The following is a 14,457-nucleotide window of genomic DNA, read 5'->3' as shown; positions in this document are numbered from 1 at the left end:
ACACAATATTAATAAGTAATTTAAGCAAGGAGTAAGAAAAACAAAATATTCAATAACCTTTTCAGGAAATATGGGTTGTATTCTTTTAAAACATTACCATTAAGAACATTAGCTTAGAAAATGTCACCTATGAGCATTTAAAATTAAAAATCATGTATCCAGGATTTTCACATATCCAATTTGCATAAAACACTTCTTTTGTTAACCTTGATTTACCAAAGCATGAACTGCTACTAACATAGGAGAAATTAGGCAGTCTCATTTTGCTCAATGTCTAAAGGCCAGATTTCTAGTTAATGTGAAAAACAGCAGGGGAAAAAACAACACAGCCATAAAACTGCTTGTGCATAAAATGGGAGACTGTGTATGTGGTCATAGCCAACACAAACTGTCACAAATCACAGGGGACTGTATCCTTTAGCCTGTTACTGGAAGGATCCTAAGAGATTATTCATTTATGTTTTCTTGTAAACATGACTCAAACAGGTCTTTTTACTTTGCTTTCCTTTTCCCTTTGTTTTTCCTGTCAGAAACAAGAGTTCTCAGTCTTTTTGCATTTATTATACAGCTATGAGAGCTTAGAGAAACAGCAAATCCTGAACTCTGAAAGGAGTAGCCTTCCATTTTCCTGAAATTCATTCACATGGAAGCCTTACTTCCTTGGCAAGGCTTGTGCACTCTATAGAGCCTATGGTAATGTGGTCCCTGTGCAGGCATCCCTTTAGGGCCCACAGAGTCCTGCTGTGTACCAGAATGGGAGCACACTTGAACAGTAAGCTCAGAAATGCTTGTGTCACTATTTAAGAACTGTTTCCTAGCTGTTACATCCAAACAATGGTTTTGCATTCTCAGATTTGGTAGTGTAAAAGAAAAATGTCTTATTCCTATAAAAAGAGGATACACTAAAAGGCAAAGAAGCATCAAAAACAGCTATTAGGGAGAAAAGCAGAAAGAGAAATTTAGAAAGAGGAAGCAGACCCAAGAAGGGGTGTGTGGTGCTGCAACCCTGTGATTGTGAAAGACCACGGTAGGGCACTGTTGTGGATTCTGGAGCTGGGCTTCAGATCTGAAGGCTGTGCATTAGATTCATGACCTTGGGAAGGTGTCTTAACCTATTTGTGCTTCAGTTTATTCATTGACTACATGAGGGTAATGAAAGTACCATCTTCATAGGATTGTCGTGAAGATTAAAGGAAGGAGGTTAGGGAAGTTCCTAACACATAATGATTTTTCCACAAGAGTTAGCTTTCTCTAAGATTCAAATATAATTTTTCTCTTATAGAAAAAATACATAATATAAATATATAATATATAATATAATATATAATATAAAATATAAATTTTCTCTTAGTTTCTTAGAGAAAAATAATGCTTTCTCTAAGGTTCAAATATAATTTGAAACAGACAGCAATAAGACCCAGAAGAGGGTCCCATCTGTTGGACTTTATTGTACCTGAGACAGTGCAGGCTTTTGACAGGCATTATTCAATTCACTTGATATTGTCTACGGTGCTAGAAAAATAAAGTTACAGGCAATAACAAAGTTAGTTTTAAAAAGTTTTTGTAAAACAACTTTCATGAGATTTAATTGACATGCAAGAAACTGCACATATTTAAAGTGTACTATACTACGAGTTTTGACATGTGCATGAATATATCTCATGGAATTATTGCCACGATTAAGATACTGAGTATATCAATCATTCTCAATTGTTTCCTTACTCCTTTTGTAATTTCTTTCTACATTGTCCCTCTCTGCCCCTTGCACCTCCATCATCACAGGGCAAGAACTTATCTGCCTTTGTCACTATAGATTAGTTTGCATGTGAAGTTTATACAAATGTCATCATATAATAGGCCATCATTTGTCTAGATGTTTCCCCTCAGAATAAAGATTGTGAGATTCATCCACGTTGTTGTTCATTCCTTTGTACTGGACTAATGTTTCATCATATGGGTAAACCACAATCTGTTTGTCTATTCAGTTGTTATTGGGTATCTAGGTTGTTTCCAGCTTTCAGCCTGTGGCTATGTTTTCATTTCTTTTGGGTAAATACCTAGAAATGAAATGAATGGATCATGCAACAGGCTTGTATTAGTATTTGCAACTGTTTAAGAAACTGCCAAACTGTTTCCCAAAATGGTTGTGCCGCCTTATATTCCTGCCAGCATTGTCTGTGTTCCAGTTCCTTGACATCCTTACCCATAATTGTTGATTTTCGTCATTCTAATAGAGGTGCAGTAGTGTCTGATTGTGATTTTAATTTCCTTTCTCTGATAATTAATGATGTTTATTCAGCATATTTTCATCTGTTTATTTGCAATTCATATATCTTCTTTGCTGAAGTGTCTGTTCAAATCTTTTTTTTCCTTTTTTATCGGACTGCTTGTTTTCATATTATGGAGTTTTAAAGTTCTTTGTAAATTGAACACAAATATTTTATCAGGCATATAATTTGCAAATAATTTCTCCTAGTCTGTGCCTTGCCATTCATCATCTTAATAGTTTTTTTAAGGGACATAAGTTCATAAATTTGATGAAGTCCAATTTATCAATCTATTATTTCATGGTTCATGCTTTTGATGTTGTATCTATGAGATCTTTACCCAACCCAGAGTCATAAAAATTTGTCTATGTTTTTCTAGAAATTTTATAGTTTTAGGTTTACATTTAGATCAATAGTCTATTTTGTGTTAATTTTTGTATATTGTGTGAGGTATTAATGAAAGCTTTTGTTGTTTTTTAAAATCTGCATAAGAATGTTCAATAATTCCAGCACCATTTGTTAAAAACATTATCATTTCTCCATTGAATTGTATATTAGTCCATTCTCACACTGCTATAAAGATACTACCTGAAACTGGCTTATTTATAAAGAAAAGAGGTTTAATTGACTCACAGTTCCACATGGCTGGGGATGTTTCAGAAAACTTATAATCATGGTGCAAGGTGAAAGGCAGGCAAGGCACATCTTACATGGCAGCAGGAAAGAGAGAAGGGGAAAGTACCATGCAGTCATCAAATAACCAGATCTCGTGAGAACTCATTCACCATCATGAGAACAGCAAGGGGGAAAACCGCTCCCATGATCCAGTCACCTCCCACCAGATCCCTCCCTCAACACATGGGGATTAAAATTTAAGATGAGATTTGGGTAGGAACACAGAGCCAAACCATGTCAAATTGCATTGGCACTTTTCTTAACAATATATAGCTGTAAACATATATACAGATCCAGTTCTGGGCTATCTACTCTGTTCCATTAATCTATTTGACTATCTTAGATACTAATATCACATGGTCTTGATGACTATAGCTTATAATACATCTTGAAATTAGATAGTAGCAGTCTTTCAACTTTGTTCTTCTGTTTTGAAGTTGTTCTACCTATCCTAGGTCTTTTCCTTCCCTGTGAATTTTAGATTATTCTTGTTATTTTCTATGTACATACAGTTGATATTTTAATTGAGATTGCATCAAATCTATAAATCAATTTGGTGGAGTATTAACATCTTGAGAGTATTGAGTCTTCTGGGGCATGATTTTATTTAGCTTCTCTCAGCAATGTTTTATAGTTTTCAATGTATAGTTCTTTCACATTTTACACACTTTGTTTATATTTTTTATATTTTTTCAGATTTTTCATTAAGCATTTCATATCTCATGATATTATACATGTTATTGTGTTTCTTTCAGTGTCCAGTTGTTAATTCCTAGTACATATAAATACAATTTATTTCAGCATGTTACCCTTTTGTTTTGTTACTTTACTAAACTTACATATTAGTTTTAGTAGCTTTTTTGGTATATTCCATCATTTTCTGCATACAAAATTATGTCATTTGCAAATAAAGACAATTTTGTTTCTTTCTTTTCAATATGGACGCCCTTCCTTCCTTCCTTCCTTCCTTCCTTCCTTCCTTCCTTCCTTCCTTCCTTCCTCCCTCCCTCCCTCCCTCCCTCCCTTACTTTCTTCTTTCCTTCCTTTCTCCTTTTGCCTAATTGAACTGGCTGGAACCTCCAACACAATGTTGAATATAAGTGCAAAGAGTAAATATCTTTCTTTTGCTAATGATCATGGAGAGAGAGCACTCTTTCCATCACCATTAAGTATGTTGGTAGATGTAATAAACTTTTTGGTAGGTGTTTTTATCAGGTTGAGGCAGTTCCTTTCTACTCATAGTTTGCTAAGAATTATTTTTAAAAAATCAGGAATGGATATTGGGTTTTGCCAAATATTTTTACTGCATATGTTGAGATATTCATATACATATATATGTTTTTTAATATGAAGAATTGCATTGATTGATATTTTAAAATATTTATCCCACCTGTTTTATATATTGTTGGATTCATTTTACAATTTTTTTAAAGTTATTTCTGCTTCTATACTTATGAAGTAGATTTGTCTGTATTTTCTTACAATTTTGTTGGGCTTGAGTATAATGCTGGCCATGTAAAATTAGTTGGTAAGTACCGTCTTGTCTTCGTCTGAAAGAGTTTATGTAAAATTGGAATTATTTCTTTCATCAACATTTAATAGAATTCTGCAGTGAAGCCATGCAGGCTCTGAGTTTTTCTTGTGGAAATGTTTTTACTTCAAATTCAATGTCATTCATAGATGTAGGGTGACGCTGGTTATATATCTCTTTGTGAACATGTCCATCTCATCTCAGTTACCTAAATTATGGCCACAAAATTCTTCATGATAATTACTTATCATGTTACTAACTAGAATATGTAGCGATGTCACCTCTTTCATGACTGATATTGGTGAATTCTTTCCTTCTTCTTTTCCTGATTTCTCTGGTTAGCAATTTAGCAATTTTTTTTATTTCAAAGTGACAGCTATTAGTTTCAGTAATTTATTCTTTTTCAGTTTTTAATTTCATTATTTTTCACTCTGCTCTTTATTATTTCCTCAATTCTGCTTACTTTGGATTTTGTTTGACTTTTTTTTAAGTTTCAAAGGTAAAATTTCAGGTCATTGATTTGAAATCTTTCTCGTTTTTGTATTAAAGGCCATAGTTTATATTTTATGAACATAGGCTATACAAATTTACAAATTTCTAACTACTGTTTAGTGCAATTCGCGGATTTGTATATGTTATGTTGTCATTTTCATTCCACTCATAATTACTTTTTAATGTCCCTTTGATTTCTTCTTTGACCTATGGGTTATTTAGAAGTGTGCTATTTAGTTTCTAACTATTTGAGAATTTTCCAGAGATCTTTCTGTTACTGATTTCTAGCTTAATTCCATTATGGTCAAAGTACATACTTTACATAACTTGAATCCTTTTAAATTTATTGACACACTTTATGGCACAGAATGTTAACTATCTTGGAAAATGTTTTGTGTTCACTTGAAAAGAATGTGTATTCTGTTGTCATTGGATGAAATGTTATACAATTATCAATTATGTTCACTTTGTAGAAAGTATTACTGTCCTCTATATTATTACTGATTTTCTATTTACTTACCCTGTTAATTATTGAGAGGAGAGTGCTGAAATCTCAAGCTATAGTTGTGAATTTTCCAATTTCTCCTGAAAGTTCTATCAGTTTTGTTCCACGTTTTTTTTTTTTTTTTGGACGGAGTCTCTCTCTGTGGCCCAGACTGGAGTGCAGTGGCATGATCTCGGCTTACTGCACCCTCCAACTCCCGGGTTCAGGCAATTCTCCTGCCTCAGCCTCCCGAGTAGCTGGGATTACAGAAGCGTGCCACAACACCCAGCTAATTTTTTGTATTTTTGGTAGAGATGGGGTTTCACCGTGTTAGCCAGGGTGATCTTGATTTCATGACCTCGTGATTCACCTACCTCGGCCTCCCAAAGTGCTGGGATTACAGGCGTGAGCCACCGCACCTGGCCTGTTTCACTTATTTCGAAGCTCTATCATTAGTTGCAAAAATGTTTACAATTGTCATATCATCTTAATTAATCTTTTGAATAGTGTGTAAGGTACCCTTTCGTTTTTTGTAATTTAATCTTGAATTTTACCTTGTCTGACATTAACGTAGTTATGCCAGTTTTCATCGAATGTTAGCATAGTATATCTTATTTCACTCTTTCATGAATTTTGTAGTATTTTTATATTTAAAATTCGCTTGCTATATGTAGCATTTTTCTTGCATTTTAATGTTTTTTTTTTAATTATTATACTTTAAGTTCGAGGGTACATGTGCATAACATGCAGGTTTGTTACATATGCATACTTGTGCCATGTTGGTGTGCTGCACCCATCAACTCGTCAGCACCCATCAACTCATCATTTACATCAGGTATAACTCCCAATGCAATCTGCATTTAATGTTACCTGACAATTTCTGTCCTTCAGTTAGAGTGTTAAGACCATTTACTTTCAATGTGACTACTGGTATGGTTAGGTGTGAAACTATCATCTTGCTGTTAGTTTTCAATTTGTCCCATTTCTTGTTTGTTTCTTTTTCCCTTTTTTAATTCTTTTTCCTTCTTTCAGATTACCTGAGCAAATTTTATTCCATTGAATCTTTGTTGGTTTATTAGCTGTAACTCTTCATGTTGCTATCTTAGTGGTTGCATTAGAGTTTCTAATATACATTGAGAGTTGCCAATCTCTTTCTGTAAATGGCTAGATAACAGTTTTAGGCTTTGTGGGCCACATCTGGTCTCTGATACATATTCTTTTTTACTAAATTTTTTAAAATTTAAAACTATCACTAGCTTATCAGTCATGCAAAAACAGGCTACAGGCCAGATTGATCTGTGAGCTATAGTTTGCCAACACGTGGCATATGTCTTATGAAAGTCTACCTTTAAGTAATGTTGCACCAGTTCATAGTACAGGACTCATATGTGTATACTTTCATTTCTTCTACTCTCACTCTGTGCTACTTTTGTCTTACGTTTTAATTTTATGAACATTGTAAGACCCGCAATGCATTATTGCTTGTATTTAAATAACTGTCTTTGTAATACGTTGAAATTATAGGAGAAAAAAATTGTTAGCCAATATAGCTGCCATTTCCTGTACTATTTACTCTTTTGTGAACATCCAGATTTCCATCTGGTATTATATTCCTTCCATCTGAAAGATTTTCTTTAATATTTCTGGCATTGCAAGATTACTGGTGGTAAATTCTTTCTTGTAGTGCAAGTTTCCTGGTAATAAATTCTTTCGGGTTTTGTGTACCTGAAAAGTCCCTATATGACCTTTGATTTTTCAAAAAAAATGTACTGAGTGTAGAATTTTAAGTTGACACTTTAAAAAATTTCTATAATATTTTCATATATGCTCTGTGGGTGCTTGAAGAGAATGTGTATTATGCTGTTCTTGAATGGTCTGTAAAATTTTTATTAAGTTAAGCTGGTTGATGGTGTTGCATTTGTGAAAGAAAAATATGGAATCTTGGGCCCCACACTCACTATGCCAAAGGGAAAGTTAAGCTTGGGAACTGAGTCATGCAGAAAACTGCCTTCTATTTGTTCCAAAACAGATAGCTGCAATTTACATGCTCACTTTATCTTATGTAAATATGTAGATTTATTGGATGTGAGACAAATTCATTAGTGACTTTTTCATTTACTCCTGCTTTTCACATGTAAAATATAGATTCACTGAACACTAATCAGAACCTCACAAGAATGCAACCACTGGCCTCATTGCTTATCCTCCCTTTTTTTTTGTTTTTTTTTTTTTTAATTCTTTTCTTCTCTTTCCCCTTTAAATACTGAAGTTCCTAAAACCCTCTTTAGAGAAACCACAGGTCGCAGTCTCTAACAGTGACTTGTGTTTCTTTTAGCTGGACATGTACTCGACTTTGGCAAAATAAACCTCTAGTCTATTGAGATATTCCTCAGCCACTTTTTGATTTATACATTCCTCACTTTTGCTGATTTTATGTCTAATTTTTTTTTTTTAATTTTTGAGAGAAGAGTGTTGAAGCCTCTAACTGAAGTCTACTTTATCTGCTATTAATATAGCCATTCCTGCTTTGTTTTTAAAATTAATATTTGCATGATGAATCTTTTTCCATCCATTTTCTTTGAGCCTACCCTTATCACTATATTGGAAGTGGCTCTTGTAGATAGCATTTAGTTGGGTCATGTTCTCTATATATACTTTACCTATACATCTTTCAGTTGGTGTATTTCCACCATTTACATTTCATGAAATTATTGAAATGTTAAGGCTTAAACCTGACACTGTATTTTTTGTTTTCTGTTTATTGATTCTATTTATCATTTCTCTTCTTCTTCTATTTTTCTGTCAGTTACATGAACATTTTAATAAAGATTCCATTCTATCTATAATATTTTTGAGTATATCTCTGTGTATATATTTTTACTGGTTTCTGAAGGTGTTACATTATGTATTTATAATTTATCAAAACCCACTAATGTTGATGTTTTACTGATTTAAGTGAAGTAGAGCAAACTTTATGTCTCCTCTCTCACTTATAATTATTATAAATATTTCTTCTACATATAGTATCAAAAATCATGTCAGGCATTAGGTAGTGTTATATAATTTTTGCTTCAATTGTCAATTGCAATTTAGAAAACTCAAGAGGAAAAGTTTCTTTTATTTATTTATATATTTATTCTTTCCATAGTCTCTCTTTCTTCCTGATGTTTCAAGGAAATTTTTTATTGTCATTTCATTTCTGTTTAGAGAACCTCCATCAACCATTCCTATAGTTTGGGTCTACTAGCAACAAATTATTTTAGTTTCTCCTTGTCTCAGAATGTCTTGCATTATGTTTAATTTTTGAATATTTTTGTTGGAAATAGATTTTTAGATTGACAGTTTTTTTTCTTTCAACACTCTAAAAATATTATGCTACAATTTTCTGGACTCTGTGGCTTCTGATGAGAAATCTGTTGTCATTCAAATTGTTTTATGTATAACTTATCATGTCTCTCTCTCTGGTTTTTTTCTTTAACATTAATTTTCAGAAATTTCACTATGATATTTCTTTGGGCTTCTCTTGTTTGGGATTTGTTATTTTTCTTTAATCTGTATGTGGTTTTTTTGCCAAATTTGGGAAATTTTAAGGCATTATTTCTCCAAATACATTCTCAGTCCCATCCTCTTTCTCCTCTCATTCTAGAAATGTAATGATGAGAATGTTAGCTCTTTTGTTATAGCCATACATGTCCATAAAGCTCAGTTCATTTTATTTTAATCTATTTTCTTTCTGTTGTTCAGCATTGGTAATTTCCATTGTTCTATCTTCTACTTCATTGATTCTTTCCTCTTCTCTCTCCATTTTACTAATGAACTCATCCACTGAGATTTTTTTCTTTTTTTTTTTTTCAGACGGAGTCTCGCTCTGTCGCCCAGGCAGGAGTGCAGTGGCGTGATCTCCGCTCACTGCAAGCTCCACCTCCTGGGTTCACGCCATTCTCCTGCTTCAGCCTCCCAATTAGCTGGGACTACAGGCTCCCGCCACCACGCCTGGCTAATTTTTTGTATTTTTTTTAGTAGAGACGGGGTTTCACTGTGTTAGCCAGGTTGGTCTCGATCTCCTGACCTCGTGATCCACCCGCCTCGGCCTCCCACAGGCTTGAGCCACCGTGCCAGGCCCACTGAGATTTTTAAGGAATAATATTTATTTGGCTCATCTTTATATCTTCTGTTTCTTTGCTGAGGGTTTCTAGTTTTATTTGTCACCACTCTAGTGGTGGTGGTGATGGATGTCTCAATACAGCCTAAAAGGGTAGAAGTCCGGACTCTCCACTCACAACCTTTGCTGGGAGTAGGGGATAGATTTGGTAAGGTGGTGCCCCCTTTTTTTCTGTGGAATTTATTTCCAGTAGAGCAATTATTATCTAAAAGTTTATTATGCAGGATTACAGCAATATTTAGAGCAAATTACTCCCCACTTCATAGTCAGAACTTTGCTAAGTGCTATACTCAATGTGCTATAAATTAATGAGGTTTTCCAGTCTGACTCATGGGAACAAACACTATTCCCATACTTGTGAGATTCTGTGTATTATTCCCTCGAATCCTTTCTGTTGGTTCTTCCCTCAGCCCATGTTCTTTCTTCATGCATGAATGTTGATCAAAATCGTGTTGAATCATTCAGAAAGACTCTATACAGAGATCATTGGCGTTTCTCTCTGTACAGATACCTGCTCTTCCAACTCTGTCCTGTCAACACCAGCTACCTTTTTCTCTCCTAACTCTTAGCTCCATCTGCTCAACTTAAGTTGTTTATCAAGCTCCACCTGTCTTCCTTCTCCCTGCATCACACTTTGCCAATTCTCTCAAGTTAGTGAACTTGGCCATTGTTCGGACTGACCTCATTTGCTTCCTATTTCAGGAATCAGTAGCATTTATTACCTTTTGTCCAATGTATTGAAAACTGTTGTTTCACACATTTTATGTCTTTTTAAAATTGTTTCAGGCAGGATGTAATACTATAGACCCTTTCACTTCATTTTGGCAGTACATAGAGGTCTAATAGAAAGGTTATGAAAATATAAATGGCTAGTTTTGAAGACAACTCCCATAGCCCAGTCTTCAGTCAGCAAATACAATGCAACCATCAAGGAAGTGACCCAGGAAAGCTCCAAGGCAAAAACCTGTGGAACTTCATGAAATCCTCCGTGTTCAGCAAAAGCCAAGGGAAGAGTGAGAACGTGTTAACTGCAGGGGTTATGTAAAGTAGCATGCAATAATAATTTCAGTCATCAGCAACCATTTGTCCTTTGATGTTGGACTACTATTGTTATCAAATTTCTATATAAAGATACATGTAAATCTAAATAAGATATTTAGCAATGAAATGGACCTTAGAAAATATCTAGCACATCCCCTTTCCTTTCCACACAAGCCCTTTACTGTAGAGTCAAAGGAGTCCTAAAATCATCAATTAATCTGTTCAAAGTTAAACAGTTATTTAGGGACAAACAGGATTTAGAACTTGCTCTCCTGCCTTCCAGTTCCCTATACTTTCTATTATACCACATTAATAAGAATTCTAAATTCATTTTATTTTCTGTCTTAAATATGTCTTGTCTAGAATTGTAATAATAATGGGAATTTCCATGTTTTCAGTGCTTACTATGTGCTTGGTGTTTTATCCATACTACTTAACTTTGAAGAAACAGAACTTACCGAAGCTGATGCACTCATGAAAGATAGTGTTGGAATTTAAACCTAGGCCTGTCTACCTTTCAAAATCTGCATTATTTTCACAATACACTATTATTACCCTTCTCTTATTTCAACTTAATTATTTTTTATTTTATTTACTTTAGTTGATTATATAACTCTTGAGGGCATATACATTTTATCTTTTCTTCCTACTGCATGAACATAGTACAAGTCATGTTTCTAAATAGCTCGATAATAATAAATTAAACAGTTGTTTAGGAAATTATTTAATTTCGAATTTTGAAGTGGCAATATTGTATTACAGATCAATTAATTTGCTCGGGGCACACAGTATATTAATGATAGGACTCACCACTAAAGTCCCCAGTTACATAATCTTTATATTTTTTGAACTAGATTTTAGGTCTTTGCTTTTTATTCATTTACAAAAACAGTAGAATTAGGAATGTGGCAGTTCTCTCTGACAAAGAGTGGGATGAGAATGAGCTGAGAGGATAATAAACAAGGACAACAAACAGTCATTAAAGAAAATGACTCTTCTGGGAGCTACATGAAGATTTATAATATATCTGGAAATCAATCAACAACCATAAGCTACTAAATGGAACGACTCTTAATTTTTGCTAAAAAGAAACTGTTTTGTGGTTTAATTTATTGTTCCTGTTACTACTTCTAATGAAATTATTTTAAAGGACAATACCACAGTTACTTTGGAAGAGTTATTTCATTAAAGATGAACTCTTTTAAAACTGGACAATGAGTGGAAATACTTAAAATAAATCCTCATTCAAATAAAGGATTTTAACTCACCTCAATATTATAGAGATATTTGTTCCAACTGTGTTTTCATGAAGTCGATCAGACTCCACTTTAATCCATCATACTCTCATGGATTATTTAAACCAGTCCAGTTTCCTGTTAAGTGACTAAACACTGAAAATATAAATGACTAGTTTTGAAGACAGCTCCAACAGCCCAGCCTTCATACAGCAAACACAATGCAACCACTAAGTAAGTGACCCAGGAATGCGCCAAGGCAAAAACCTGTGGAACTTCATGAAATCCTTGTAGACGTGGCCTTGAGATGAGAAGCTGACTTGTATTATTTGCCATTTTTTGTGGTGTAAATAATCCCATCATGGCCAATTTCAAGCTACTGGCTCACAAAATCCCTAGAAATTCCTAACATCAACTGGTTCACAAAATTCCTAAATATATGCTGATGGTCTCTCATAGGTCAATGTGAGGTAGCTATCACATATCACTGTCTTTAAGTCAAAGGCAAGATAAACTCTTTTCTGACCATAGCAGGTTCTCTTTAAGAAAATTTCATTGGTCATTTTTGCAGGCATCAGGCACACAATGTGGCATAAAGCAAACTCCCTGTCCTCTAAAGGCTTAAAATCTAACTGAGAAGCAGGATTGTCACAAAATACAAATAATGACATGAAACAACTACTCTTCCAATAATTGGTATTTAGAAATAAATGCTAATGGATTCTGTAATGTCAACAATTTCTAAATAAAATGTGCTTATATTCTTTAGGATCTTGGTATAGCATCACCTTTGTTTGATTTTTCAAGACTTGGAATATTTCAAAACAAAAACAAAATAAAGAAAATCTAGATATAGAATGGAAAAAGTAAATGATCCTGTGTTTCTACACTGGCACAATCTCAATTTTCTGGACAAATGATACATATGTTTAGGATCTTAAGTTCCATATTTGTTCTTTTGTAAGTTAATTTTTTGAGCTTGTATATCACAGATCATTACTGAATGCCGAGCATACAAAGAGAAACCAAGATACAGTTCAGTATTAGTGATCTATTGCTGTTGTAACACATTGCCACAAACTTACTGGCTCAAGACAACAAAAATGTATTATTTTATAGTTTGAGAAATCAGAAGTCTGAAATGGGTCTCATTGGTCTCATGGGCTAAAATCAAGGCATCAGTAGGACTGCACGCCTTCTGGAAGGTCTAGAGGAGAAGCCCTTTCTTTGCCTTCTCTGGCTTCTAGAGTTCACCCTCATTCTTCGGCTCCTGGCTCCCTTCCTCCATCTTAAAAGCCATCAAACACTGGCCAAGTCTTTCTCACCTAACATTACTCTGACACTGACTCTTTTGTCTGCTTAGATGCTATGCTGTAAGGATTTAGCATTTCAAAACACAAAAAAGCATTTTGAACTCACTGGCAGTATTTAAAAAAAAAGCAAAGTGCTATCAGTAATGAATGCTAATAAGTTTGTCCTGAATGAAGCAGATTTGTTAATAATAATCTAACATGCATATTATAATTACATCACTTCACAATTGATTTTAAACTCATCTGTCTAGTGACTGGTTTCTATTCAGTGTGTAGACAGCAAATCTTCAAGCCTAGTGTATATGATAGAGCTGAGATTGGAAGTGGCTATGAGATAGTGAGTGCCAGACTTCTAGCATACTCCCCCACCCCCTGCCACTTTGATTTCAGAGGGTGGGCTGCAATGGAGAAGGCATGCAGGAGACAGAGTGGCTGGGCGGGTGTTATCCATACTCAGCAGAATAAGCTAGACCAGCTGCAGTGTAGAGTTAGGAGTATTAGAGTTAAGGAAGCTGAATAAGGGGAAATAATTCTGAAACTAATTTGTCAAGACCTGAAGGAAAGCATCTTGACTATAAATGTATTAGGATCTAGAGTGCGTTACATCAGGAATTTGTCAAATTTTCAGGCCTAGAACTCATGAATATGAACACTAGGCCAGATATATTGGAAACTTATATCTGTCTTGCCCAATTTATTTGCCAGCCTGTAGGCAGAGGATTAGGCACAAGAACTTGGTAATGGACTGTGTTGTCAAGACAGAATGCTTCTTGAATTAATTGAGACAGCCAATAATTTTAAACACTTAAAAGTTCTAATAATGTTTTTTTCAATGCAGGGATAAGGCATTGAGTTCAATCTACTAATAGTCTGTAACCTTGAATAGGATGATAACTGAAAACCGAGACACAGTAAATTATATTAGGATGGGGAATAATCACCAAGTACACTGTCCTTATTTTCCTCTGCTGGAAATTAAATGATTGCCCTGCCCACAAGTCATCTTTTTGCCATTTTAGAACAGATTGTTCATGAAGACTCAGTATGACAGCTGCATCTGAGAGTCTGTTGCATCCCCAGGAAATGCAATGAAGGATCAGTCCATTTTGCATTCTTAATACAAGATTCCATTCTGAATCTTGTATTCTACTGCTCTGGGGGACCCTGAGGAAATTCCATTTCCCTTCCCCATTTCTGGATAACACATTAGTAGATAGTTTATTTTCCTCAAGAAATACTCTATCTCTGTTGATTTCA

Source organism: Chlorocebus sabaeus, chromosome 8, assembly GCF_047675955.1.
Source record: "Chlorocebus sabaeus isolate Y175 chromosome 8, mChlSab1.0.hap1, whole genome shotgun sequence".
In the NCBI taxonomy this organism is placed as follows: domain Eukaryota; kingdom Metazoa; phylum Chordata; class Mammalia; order Primates; family Cercopithecidae; genus Chlorocebus; species Chlorocebus sabaeus.
The sequence above is the reverse complement of the archived record's forward strand: the minus strand, read 5'-3'. Positions refer to the sequence as shown.